General features: G+C 38.9%; 1 protein-coding gene across 2 annotated transcripts in view; it reads left to right on the top strand.

Annotated features, from left to right (window-relative positions):
- The window catches only part of NEBL (nebulette), a 152,716-nt gene that overhangs the window by 23,555 nt on the left and 116,617 nt on the right, over window positions 1–12,544 (top strand). The window lies entirely within an intron of this gene.

The following is a 12,544-nucleotide window of genomic DNA, read 5'->3' as shown; positions in this document are numbered from 1 at the left end:
AAAGGATATGACTGTACATGGGTAGTAGCTGATACAGAATGTGATTAGATAGTGTTATTATCTTGGGCAAGTCATGCTCTTTCAGATTCTGAGAAAGACAGTGACACCCTTCTCCCACCCCAAAGAAATCTTGCCAAGAAAATACCATGATAAGTTTGTCTTAGGGTCACCATAAGTTTGAAATGACTTGAAGGCATACAACAACGATCCCTAATGGTTTGATGCAGTGAGCAGCTAACATGTTATGTTGTTTTCTACTGCTATTCAGACACTTTGCAGGAACAGATGTGCACTTTGAGGTGTGCAGAGATACAGATGTGTGGGGCAGGGAAGTATTTGCCCACATAATTGTCAGTGTTTGATTGTATAAGATGCAGTGGTGGTAATTGATCTACAGGAGTGTCAAGATATACAGCAAATAAATGGTCTGTTGACCTATATATGACCCAATAAGCTCAGAGGCTTTGGATGGCATCAGAGGATAGGGATAGTGGGGAGAGGGGTATAAAAGCTTTTATATTGACCTAGATACCCTAAAGGCAGATCTTGTATGATCTTGGAAGCTAAGCAGGGCCAGCAGTGGCTAGAAGCCACTAACAAATTCCAGGTATTTCAGGTCATATTTCAGAGGAAGGAACCAACAAAAACAGCTCTGAATATTCTTTGGCTAAGAAAATCCTATGAAATGTATAGTTTGCCTAAGAAAATCCTATTAAACCCAGGTCTTGAAGCCACATGCCTACACACATAGACACTGTTTTAGGATTAAGTGTAATTTCAAACTTGGCTTTGACACTTACATTTCCAGTCAAGATAGGGTTAAATAGCCTGAAGCATCTCCACAGCATACTTAGCAGTGCAATACTATCAAACCTTACCTGTTGTGTTGGCTCTGCCTTTGGAAGCTAAGCAGAGGGTGAATGGAGGAAAATTCCATCTACAAGTAAAGTATCTCTTACCCAGAATTTTGAAAGCCAAAAGACAGAACTGTCCACATCTGTGGTTGAAACAGTGACATCTTTGCTTTCTGATCGTTCAATGTACACAAACTTTATCTCATGCACAAAGGTATTAAAATATTGTGTATAAAAGTATCTTCAGGCTATGTTTATACTGTGTCTATGAAACATAAATGAATGTCATGTATAGACATGGACCTCATCTCCAAGATATAACTTTATGTATATTCAATTAGTCTAAAAACCGGGGGCTGGGGGAAGGAATTCAAAACGTGGAACACTTCTGATCTCAAGTATTTCAGATAAGGGAAACCCAACCTGTAATACTTCTGGTAGAATCTCTCTCACTTCCCTCTCCAGTGGAACTTTGTATCATCAGAAGGTTTCGTACTGCTTCGTTCAGCATGTCAGACAGCACAGGAAGCATATTGCATGCCTCTTTTTTCTGTATCACTTGCTAAAGTGTTGCTTAGCAACTTGATCTTACCAGCTTCAACTACTACCCTAACCCTCTTTGATGTGTATATGTGTGTGGGGGGCAGGCAGGCTCCATGTAGAAAACCAGACTATTTCATGTTTCCCTTTTTCCTATACAAAGTTTAAGTTTCTGTAACTTAACTGAAACAAGGATACACAAGGTATCAAGAATTACGACATGAAGGCAACAGTGCGAGCTATTATCTTTGTGAATGTGAGGATGAATAACTTTCCCCACAAATATTTCTGCATAGTTTTTGTTGGGCATTCAACATTCTAAACTATTTCAGGAAATCATTCTACATGAAAATGCAGATTGAGGCTTTGTACATTATACTGTTTTGCGCTGTGTGTCTTGTATAACAGAGACACACAATTTTAGCAAAAATTCTACATGTATTTCTGCACAGATTAATTTTCCAAAACACTTCCGGATTTGTGTCTACAGGATATAAACCATCACCTCTTTGTTATCTTTGTTATCTTTCCCAATTTTTGGCCACAAAATGAGCGATGATGGGCATCGATTCCTTCCCTTCATACAGATAAACATATCACCTGACATCTTCCTGGCATGTCATTGCCTTTGTTCACTGGAGATGAAGAAAGAGATTGGAAGAGAAGGCTAGGAAGCTCAGCAGTCTATGGATAGACCTAGTCCTTGAGGGATGAACATTGGATCCAACACAAGGGACTTACTTCCTCTGCACTTGCTCCTATGTCTCCAATGTAGTAGGTCTTACAATGTTCATTTCTATTTCACTCATTAGTCCCCCTTCTTTTCCTGGTGCAGAACCTAAAGTAGTATGCATAGCCCTGGAGGTCCTCCAGATATTCTCAGACTCCCATCACATGATGTCATGCTGGCTCTGTGGGTGAAGCAGGGTGGAGCTGAGAAATGCTGTCAGGAGGGCAACACAGGAGAGCTCCTGTGCTGCCATACAGTCTATGGGGGAAGCCGAGCGCACCACGTATGCTCAAACGTCCCCCCACGTGTGTGCCTCCGGCTGCCGGAGGCATGATGACGTGGTAAGCTGAATCACCACTAGAACACAATTGTTCTTGGAGCTCCAGGCACAAATGTAAAATCCTTTATGAATGAAGACGCAGAATGCTCATAACAAGGACCTGAAGGGGCTTTCTTGTTCTTAGTATCTTCTATTCTTGTATTCAGAAGTATGTTGTTTCTCCACCAAGCTTGGAAAAATTACTTGTAAATGTTATCTGGGGGATTTATTCTCCAAATGTTCTAAAATGGGAGCGGTAATGGATTGTGCAGATTGAACAAGCAAGCAAATTCAGACAAAATGGGGTGTTTCTCATAAATCAAAAGATAGATCTGGGAACAGAGTTAGAGTTTGTACTGGGTGGAGTTACACTTCCCTTAAAGACTAGGACTCAGAATTCGGGTGTCCTCCCAGACTCAGCATTGAACCTGGCCTAGCTTTCTTCAATGGCTTGGTTTGCACCTGTACCCATTCCTTCAGGTATCTTATCTTTAACTTTGTAACTATTAATTTATAATTATGTTATTTGTATTGTTTGACTTATGTATGTTTTTTTTTACCAAGGCATTAAATGTTTGCCTTTCTTTTTTGTCTGGAAGCTGCCCTGAGTTCCCTCGGGGAGATAGGGTGGCCTGTAAATAAAGTGTTGTTGTTGTTGTTATCTCACCACTGTGATGCATACCATGGTTACATCCCATTTGGACTACTGTAATGTGATCTATACCTTTGAAGAGTGTTCAGAAATTTCAGTTGGTATAAAGAGCTAGAGCTGGTTACATGAACATACAACTCCCCGGATTCAACGGCTGCATTGTCTTCCAGTTTGTTCCTGGGCTTACCAAAATGCTGGTTATAACCTATAATACTTCAGTATCTGTCAGATATGAACTTGCCTGAACTTTGAGATCCACAGGAGAGGCCTGTTGATTTAATGTTGCCTTTTTACATGTTTTTAACTGCAATCTTTTAAATGTTTAAGCTGCGTGGAGTCCTAGTTGTGTGAAAAAAGAGGGATACAAATGATGATGATGATGATGTTGATGTCGATGCATGACAGGGGTTTTTCCTGCATGGCAAAGGTTGGACTAGACTGTCCATGCAGTCTCTTCCAACTCTATGATTCAATGTGTCAATGATGATGTTGATGATGATGGTGATAATAACTAATGTAAGATCTATTTTATACATCTTGTTGTGTTGATAGTCCATGTCCCCATGGTTTTATCTAATCCTGAAGAAAGTATAATCTAATATAATGGCCATCATCATCACATCAATCCATACAAATACTGCGGTGAATGGCTACCATGTAGTAAAGCATCCAGGAAGTGGGAGAACTAGGAAGAGAATGGCATGCATGTTTGGGACTTTCTCACCAGTGAGTTTCATGTGGACTTTTGCAAGGTTACCAAATTACATTATAATAATTCAAGTCCAGTCACGCTTTGCTGCCATGCAGTTTTTATGTTATGGATCCTTCCACTCAGTCAGCTTCGCATAAACATTGTCTCTGCTCTCACTTCCCCCACTCCAGAGCATTTCTTCTTCTACTTTCTTTAGTTATCCTGATTGTTTTCTAAGGCAGATATATGAAAGGATTATCCTGCAGGTTTAATTTCACTTGCCAAGTACCAATTACTTTCCTCATAATGTTGTATCTTCAGTGGCTTTTTTGAAAGAGTGTTGCCTCTCTGTTGCTCTTGCACCTTTAATTCAATCAAAATAAAACTACAGAGCTTCTAGTAGTGTATTGTAGCAAAGTCAAAATGTTTCTTTCCATTTCTGAAACTTGTTCATCTTTCTTTAACATTCCAAGATACTGATTTCCCTCCCTTTCTTTGGCAGCAGATTCGTTTGCTCTGTTCTTTCCTTCCAGGCTTTAGTGATCTGTTCCAAATCTTGGCAGCTGCATTGTTGATGCTCACTGGAACTTGCGTATTCTTTTATTCTTTGGTCATCTACTCCTACAGAGTGATCCTAGGAGCAACTTCATTTGTTTGCTCTGGATGAGATGCACCAAACATCTTAAATCATAAATGCCCACATAATTGTGGTTGGTGACAGCAGTAATTACATTATGCACAAAATAGCCTTATACATCTGGTGGGAAATTGGCAGTGAGTACTCTATCCTCCCTTTTAAAGCCAGACAAACCCAGCCTCTGACAAAATAACATACCAGATCTATCCCCTTCCATTGTTTCTCAATGAGCAGTGCTGCCAATCACCAGACTTACTGGTGTCCTTGATTATGGCTTTCCATCCATTACTGAAGCTTATTTCTTTGGCTGCTTTTGAATGAGCCTCTAACAATGAAGATGGGAGTTGTGTAAGCTTCTAAATGTTGAACTGCAATTCCCAGAACCCCTAGCCAACATAGTCAAAAGTGAAGATTGCTGGGAGTGCAGTTCAATAACTTGTGGAGGATCCAGCATATTCTCCAAGTGTTCTGTTCTATCCCTTGTTTGTCCCCATATGTAATTTCAAGTAATCTGTGGATTTCTCAGGGTATTCTTAAAGAGGGAATACTCAGTAGTGATTTTATGGATCCTTCTTCTGAAATGTAGTGTACAACACATGGTACTTATTAATTAACCAGGGCTGACCTGGCTTAGCTTTCCAGATCAGATGGGATATGGTATTTAAACAGCTCTATCTATTGGCACCCTCCATGAACTCATGGTTTTACCAGGAAGGAATCTTGATTTTGCACTTCCAGGTACAACCAGAATTGTATGATCTGAATCCTTTTGACTGGTTTAATTGCAGATAGAATATTGGAGTCAATTGTTGAGTAGTGAATCAACATATAGGTAAATCCCATTAAATCAATTAGCCTACTCCAGTTGAGGCTAACAATAGAATTCAAGCCTGTGTTTCTCAAAGCATTTGGATTAGATGAAAAATAATGAGGGGTAAATCACATGGTGCATACTCTAATCCCCTGTTTAGGACGCTCTGTCATGTATCCGCTCAGACTTGTAGGCCCGAGTAGCATTATATATTACTACAACACTAAATATTTTATTTGGAATTTAAATTTTTGTAGCTACAGGTTAAAATGTCAAATCTTCTAAATGTTTGGGATGGTATTGATGGACTTTATTTTCATTTTGTCTTTAGGTGCTAGAAGAATAGCAACAAAATCAATCGCATACTTCTGAAAGTACTGAAAAATTTCATCATCACTTATTTCTTTATATGGAAGTATTTAAAGAAGCATTTAAAATCTTGTATTGTATTATAATCACTATCCTATGCAGGGTATACATGATCTTGTTCTTCTTTTCAAAATGAGATATATAGTTGAGATACAGGTTAATGGCCCCTGTGTCTGGTATTGTACTTCCTTCTGATGCTTTCATATTTCATGAGAAGGACAGCCCTGTTCAGTGTGCCAGTTTCTAGTCCAACTGGTTTTACTACATGTAATGTTTTGGGCCAGCCTTAAAGTCGTTAGTACTTTTCCCATGACACACAAGACAGATGACATAGGGAATGTTGTACGATTGCATTCCAGTGGTGCTCACTGATGGTCCATTAATAGATTTTGAAAGAAAAGGGATTTATTTTCTTTTGGTGAGTTATTTTTTTTTTACTAGGTTACATTTTTTCATGCATACTAGTTGCTTGATATTCCTTCTTGGAAGTTTCATATTAAGCTTAGGAAGCAACACTACCATGAATAACAATGAGCAGCTGTAGGAACAGGATGAATCTGTAAGTGGTTACATTAATTTCAATTCATAGAGAAAATTTAATAATGGTCAGATACAGACTGAACAAGTTTATTTCATCCTAGGAGTTATACAATGTGGAGTGCTGTTGAGCATTCATTGAGAAAGGAAGAGAGCTGGTGAGTGAACTTAGTGTGAAAGTGCTCCTTACTAGCTCACAGTATCTTGGAGAGGAAGTAGAGATCTTCTAGTGAGATAAGCCAACCTCATCCAAGATATCATTAAGATATTTGATCACATCAAAGAAGAGTCTATGGAGGCAGTGAACCAGGATTGAGGAAGAACACTCTCCAGTCATAAGCAGTGGAAGAAGTTTTAATGGTCTGGGTGGCAAGGTCTTATTCTTTGGAATAGGAGATGAAATTAGAGTTGAGGATGTGGGTCCATCACAAGTCCTCCCCCCTTGAGTCTAGTTTGACCAGTGCCTGATTGGTGAAACGGACACTAAGTGTGCCAGTGCAACACAAATGTGTGTGTTGTTAACAAAATTGAAGACTAGGAAATCTTAACTACTGGATATAAAGAGATGTTTAATTGGGTTGTTGTAGGTTTTTTCGGGCTATATGGCCATGTTCTAGAGGCATTTCTACTCACATTTCGCCTGCATCTATGGCAAGCATCCTCAGAGGTAATGAGGTCTGTTGGAACTAGGAAAAAGGGTTTATATATCTGTGGAATGACCAGGGTGAGACAAAGGACTCTTGTCTGCTGGAACTAGGTGTGAATGTTTCAACTGACCACCTTGATTAGCATTTGATTGCCTGGCAGTGCCTGGAGCAATCTTTTGTTGAGAGGTGATTAGATGTCCTTGTTTCTTTCCTCTCTGTTGATGTGCTGTTCTAATTTTAGAGTTTAGAGTTAATTTTAGATGTTTAATTCTTTGTTTTGTTGTCACAGCCCCTCCCCCCCCCCAAAGCCTATCAGAAACAAACTGCTATTTGGATTTCAAGGGAAGCCTCTATTACAGTCAGTATTGTAGTGCAGCTACGTCTTCTGATGACCAGGTGGTGAAGAACTGAGGTGAGGGTAGAATGAAGCAAGGAAATCTGCCTCAGATCACCCAATTCCATATTTCTAAACCTGAGTTTTAATCATAGATCTGAAATACCTTCCCAAACACCTTGCAAGAGTAAACTTATAAGTGAACATATTTAAAATGCTCCCAAGGGGACATTTCATAACCTTCAAAGGCAGGTGGTTTCATTGCTGAAGAAGTTAGTGTCATTATAATGTTTTTTTTAAAAAAGATAATTCAGGATGATTGTACCAGGAAAACAAAGTAATAGATTTCCTTAGGAAATCTAAGATTAGAAGTACAGTTTCACAAGGCAGGGGTAGGCAACTTATGACTCCAAGGCTGCATGAAGCTCTTGGATTGATTTGGAAAGCCTTCTGCAATCTGTCTGTGTTTCTGGTAAAGGAAAGCAGGTCTTTTGCCAGCAGCTTTGATAGCGGAGAGAGAACAGAGAGACTATGCTCTTGTCTATAGCCCCATCACTATCTTCTGACAAGTTTCACCTAAGGAAATACAGCTAGTCATTATAATCTGCAGCATTATTCATCGTCTTTGCATTTCTGCTCTGAGTCATTAGAGTATTAATTCCTGATACAATGGCTGTTTTGTATGTGTGCTACAGTGTAGAGCAGTGGTTCTGAACCCTATTTTAACCAGGGACCACTGTGACCAGGGACGACTTGACTTGGGACCACTCTCCAACATTAGTACCAAAAAGGTTACAAATCAGTTTTTGGTCAACTTTAGATTCGGTTTGGGGTGCTGATTTAGAAAATTGCATTGGCTAGACCACATCAGCTCTAGTTTCTGATACATAACATATGCCATGGTCAGCGACAGGGAAGGAGTAGCGGGCAGTGCAAAAGGAGCAGAAATAAAATAAAATAAAATAAATAAAGAGGAAGGAGGCTCATGGACCAGATTTTTGTCTTTGTGGTCCATTGATGGTCTCGGGCCCACTGGTGTAGAGTGTTGGACAGGAACATGAGAGTTCTAGGTTCTGGCCCACACTGAACTGTGAACATTATTGATACAGCATGGGCCATTTATTGCCTTTCAGCCTGATCTACTTGGTAGGGTTGCTGTGAGGAGAGTCTGTGGAGAGGAGAATGAAGCATATGCATGTAATGAACAGAGAAATGATAATAATAAATATTTGTATGGATGTTGTGTTTGGCTTATTTATTGATGCAGTCTTCTTATGAACACGTTTAACCTGTATGAAATATCTACATATTTGTTGTAACAGGAACATTGTTCATAATAGGAGCATAGAAGTGGGGAGAACTTTTGCGGCTTTATTCTTCTGCTTAGTTGTTGTAAAGTCTTAATGGAACAATTTACTTAAAAGGTACTGCAGTGAATCATACCTGTTATCCATGTGTGTGTATGTACACACTCAGTCATCCACACTCCACTAACTCTTAAACCTCTTAGAATGTAAATTCACATCTGTTAAAATGCAGTGTTTTCCTCGTTGTTTTTATGTAAAGCTGTTCAAAAGGAATCAGGTGATGTACATGCATTTTTAAAATGCTTTCCCGTCCAGTTGAGCTCATTATCTTTTTGAAAAAAATGTGGGAGGAAAAGTGAGGGGAGTGGGGAAAGAAAGGCCAGACTTTGTACAGGATTTTATATTTCAAATCATTATTTACTCCTTTCATTAGAAAGATATGTGGTGTTTGTTATTATTGTTAAAAATATCTTCTTCAAAGGAACAAAGAATGACTTACAATAATAATCAAATAACATTGGATCTGAATCATAGTGTGTGCAGCAGTAGAACATTAAGTTAGCCTAAGTCAGATACGGGCAGATTGCAGGCACAAGGAATCTCTTCCAACATTCCTCACCCTGTCAGAATCCAGAGGTTGTGGATTGCAGACCCCCATCATCCTTAGTCAGTTAACCAGGATGACTGAACTTTTCTGAGAACTAGAAAATAATAATAATAATGTACCTCCTGGAGTTACTGAGTGGTTCAGAGCCAATTGTGATGGCTCATCTCAAACTAAATGTTTGTTTGTACAGTTCTATATCTTGTGTTACTACAGACCAGGGATCCCTAACAGCCGATTAAGGAAGGGCACAGTTTTCCCTGCGCATTTGCAGTTTTGAGTTTTGTAGATTTGATTGAAATGTTATCTCTAGGAACCTCTAGCTCTTCTAGTGTGATCCTATGGTAAACTTTCTCCTATCATGCTAGAAGACCTGGTGATTTCTAAAGAGAATACCACTCTAGGAATCTGTAGGTCTTCCAATTCAATTCTCTGGTCAGCTTCCAGTGGAATTCAATCATAGAGTCATTCTGAAAGACTTAGGAATTCCTAGAGAGATGTTGTCTTAGGTAAAAAATTAGTAATTTCTTTATTCATGGTTTTTCACTTTCATGGGTGTCCTATGCCCCTAACCCCAACAAATGTGGAGGGATTACTGTAATTTTCTTACTGTAATTAAATGTTACTGATGGCTATAACCCCTTGTTGATCTGCTCCAAATTACTCAGTTCTCTAGCACGATCTCCCCCTCTAGTCTTTGCCTTCTCCTGCTTTGAATCATTACGTAACTGCACATATGCTGAAAAGAAGTCGTAAAATTATGAAAAGATAGCCACTTTTATCCAAACCTTCTTGCAAACACAATTACCCAAGGTTCACTTGTAAACTGTGCAGATGATTTCAGAACTTGGAAAATTGGAGCGTAGTTAAGCTTCCAACTCTCATTAAAAGCCTTTAGGATTTGGGAGCTTAACTTCCAGACATCTTGATAATCCTATCTTTACTGGCTTGTCCAAAGTTGTAAACTGACTATCATCACCAGGATTAAGCTCCACAAGACCAATAGGAAAAAGAAAACCTCCACAAATTTAAACCTCTTTTTAATTAATTGGTGGGAGTGAACAGTAAATAACCCAAGGAGTCACTTTAGAGATGTGTATGAATCATTAGGCAACTCTGGAGTCTTAAAATGATGACATGCAAATGCATTGCTGAACCTGTTTATGTCCAGCACTGAATTTATGCATTTAAAGGGGTGGCAGAATGAGGTTCCCATTTCATAACATGATAAATACAAGTGAAAACATTGGCAGACAGAACTGGGATATTTGGAGCACTGCTGAGCAGGTATTTTGGCTATAAAGCTCAGATACTTTCAGCTGGTTGAAATAATTTTTGGAAAGCACCATCCTCAGTAAGGTAGAACAAATGACCCATATGCACAAACAGTGTTTTTAAACCACTGAACCACACTTTCATAGGTATGACTTGCATAAGTAAAACCTCCAGCAATGTTAAGTACCATAGACTGCGCTGAGGCTATCAAGATATGCTTAACCATGAACTTCCTAATCCCTTATCATTGGCCGTACTGACTGGGAATTTTTGGAAATCAAAGTTCAAAGCACATGGAAGACACAAGGATCCCAATCCTGGATTGCGTAAACAGTAGGCCTCTGCAATCAATGAAAAAAATGTTTTAATACTCTACGAAATTAGGGGGTGGGGAAAATTGTTTTTAAAGTGTTTCTAAAATTGGACAGGGTCTGTATCATAACTACAAAGTTTTAACTACTTTTTCTTTCTTTTTCATTAAGTAATTAATTGTGCCAATAGGGAAACTTCAGGGGTGCCTTTCTCCCTCATTGTTAGAGCTATTGGCATTAAATTTGCTACTATTATATAACACATTTATCACTCTTTTCTCATCAAGTTTCAGAACATTTCACTCATTTATGGATTTTGGGGAAATTTTCAAAGTTTTTACAAACAACATAAAAAACTACAAGAGCTATCTTCTTGAATTTTCTATACAATGACATAAGATTGTTTGTTTGTCGTGTCAGAGCAACCAGTCCATTATATTACATTTCTAACAGAACAAAGCAAACAAACAGACAGACAAATACAAAACTTGTGAGTTTGGTAGTTGGTTAAATGTAAAAGATCCGTTTGTTGTTTTGCTTGCTTGCTTGCATGCTGGTCGCTTCTGTGGCGAGAGAATCAGCCGTCTATGAAGACGTGGCCCAGGGGACGCCCGGATGGCTTGCAATCCTGCGAGGAGGCTTCTCTCATGTCCCCCATGACATAAGATAACAAGGGATCACCCCCCAAGTTTTAGAAATATTAATAAATCTACTGATGTTTGGGAAAGTTTTTGAAGTTTTGACAAAATCATTTTTTTTAAAGCCACAACAGCTATCTCATTGAATGTCTCTCATATTAACCAATAGAACAATTTGGGGATTTCTTCCCAGCCCAGAACTGATTTACTTCCTTGTATTGAAGTATCAGTCAATCTTCCTCTTTGCAGATTTAATCATTTATTGGAACTCTGGCTGCTGCTAAGAGGGAAAAATTTCTTTCCTTTTCTAATAGGAGCTTTCTGATGCTGAGCAGGATTCTGGTTTAGGGCAATATCTTCACTGCAATCAAAGTGTGGTGGCAATTAGCAAGTACCTTTGTAAGTCACTGACTGTTGTAGAAGGAAGTGTGTGTGAATCAGCACTCGGTCAGCAGCAAGCTGTGTCATCCTGGGTCTGTTAGCAGAGAGAGAAGAGAACCATCTGGCCCCATAGTGAGGATATTTCTCCATCTCAGTCTCCTCCCTTGTCCTTTGTAGCATCAAATGACACTTGATGTCAGCTAGCTACATGCAATTCTACTGCCTAGTCCAATATAAACAGAAGGAGACAAATATGTCCCGGAGGAGGCTATGAAGCACTTGAGCCTCTCGGAGCATTTTTCCCTTGCTGAAGCCTGCCTCTTCCTTAATGCATCATACCCTGAAGGGCCTTTTAAGAGGGAGTGCTGAAATTCCTTAGTCCTCCTTGTAATTACTTGCATGCCTTTAAATTTAGTACCCTTATAAATTAAAAGTTCATAGCTGGAACCAACCTGCTAAAAATAATGTAAATGTAACCTATTGGTATTCTTTAAAACAACATACTTAAAAACAAGGAGGTTCCAAGGGAAGAAAGATCAATTCAGCTCTATTTTTAAAAGGATTAATTTTGAAAAGAGCAAAAGGAAAGCCTTGTTTTAAAAATAAATATATTGTCCATTGAGTAAATGCCATTATCATGGCCTGTGACCTAAATTGTTTTGTTGGGGAGGAAACTCCCTTCCAAGAGGAAAGGTTACAGCTGTTTATCATTGCATAGTACTTTACCACCTCCTTGTGAAGTAACCCAGTCATGTTTCTTTTTATATGGACATGGTTGAGAGGAAACAAGTTCTGTTTTCTCCTAACAGTGATTTCATTTTCCCTCTGTCTTGGATACAGTTTAGGAATAATTTTAAAGAACACTGAGGCTACTATAAATATGGGTACAAGTTTTAGGCCTTCATTT

Source organism: Anolis sagrei, chromosome 6 (genome assembly GCF_037176765.1).
Source record: "Anolis sagrei isolate rAnoSag1 chromosome 6, rAnoSag1.mat, whole genome shotgun sequence".
NCBI lineage: Eukaryota > Metazoa > Chordata > Lepidosauria > Squamata > Dactyloidae > Anolis > Anolis sagrei.
This window is presented reverse-complemented; position numbering and strand designations above follow the sequence as displayed.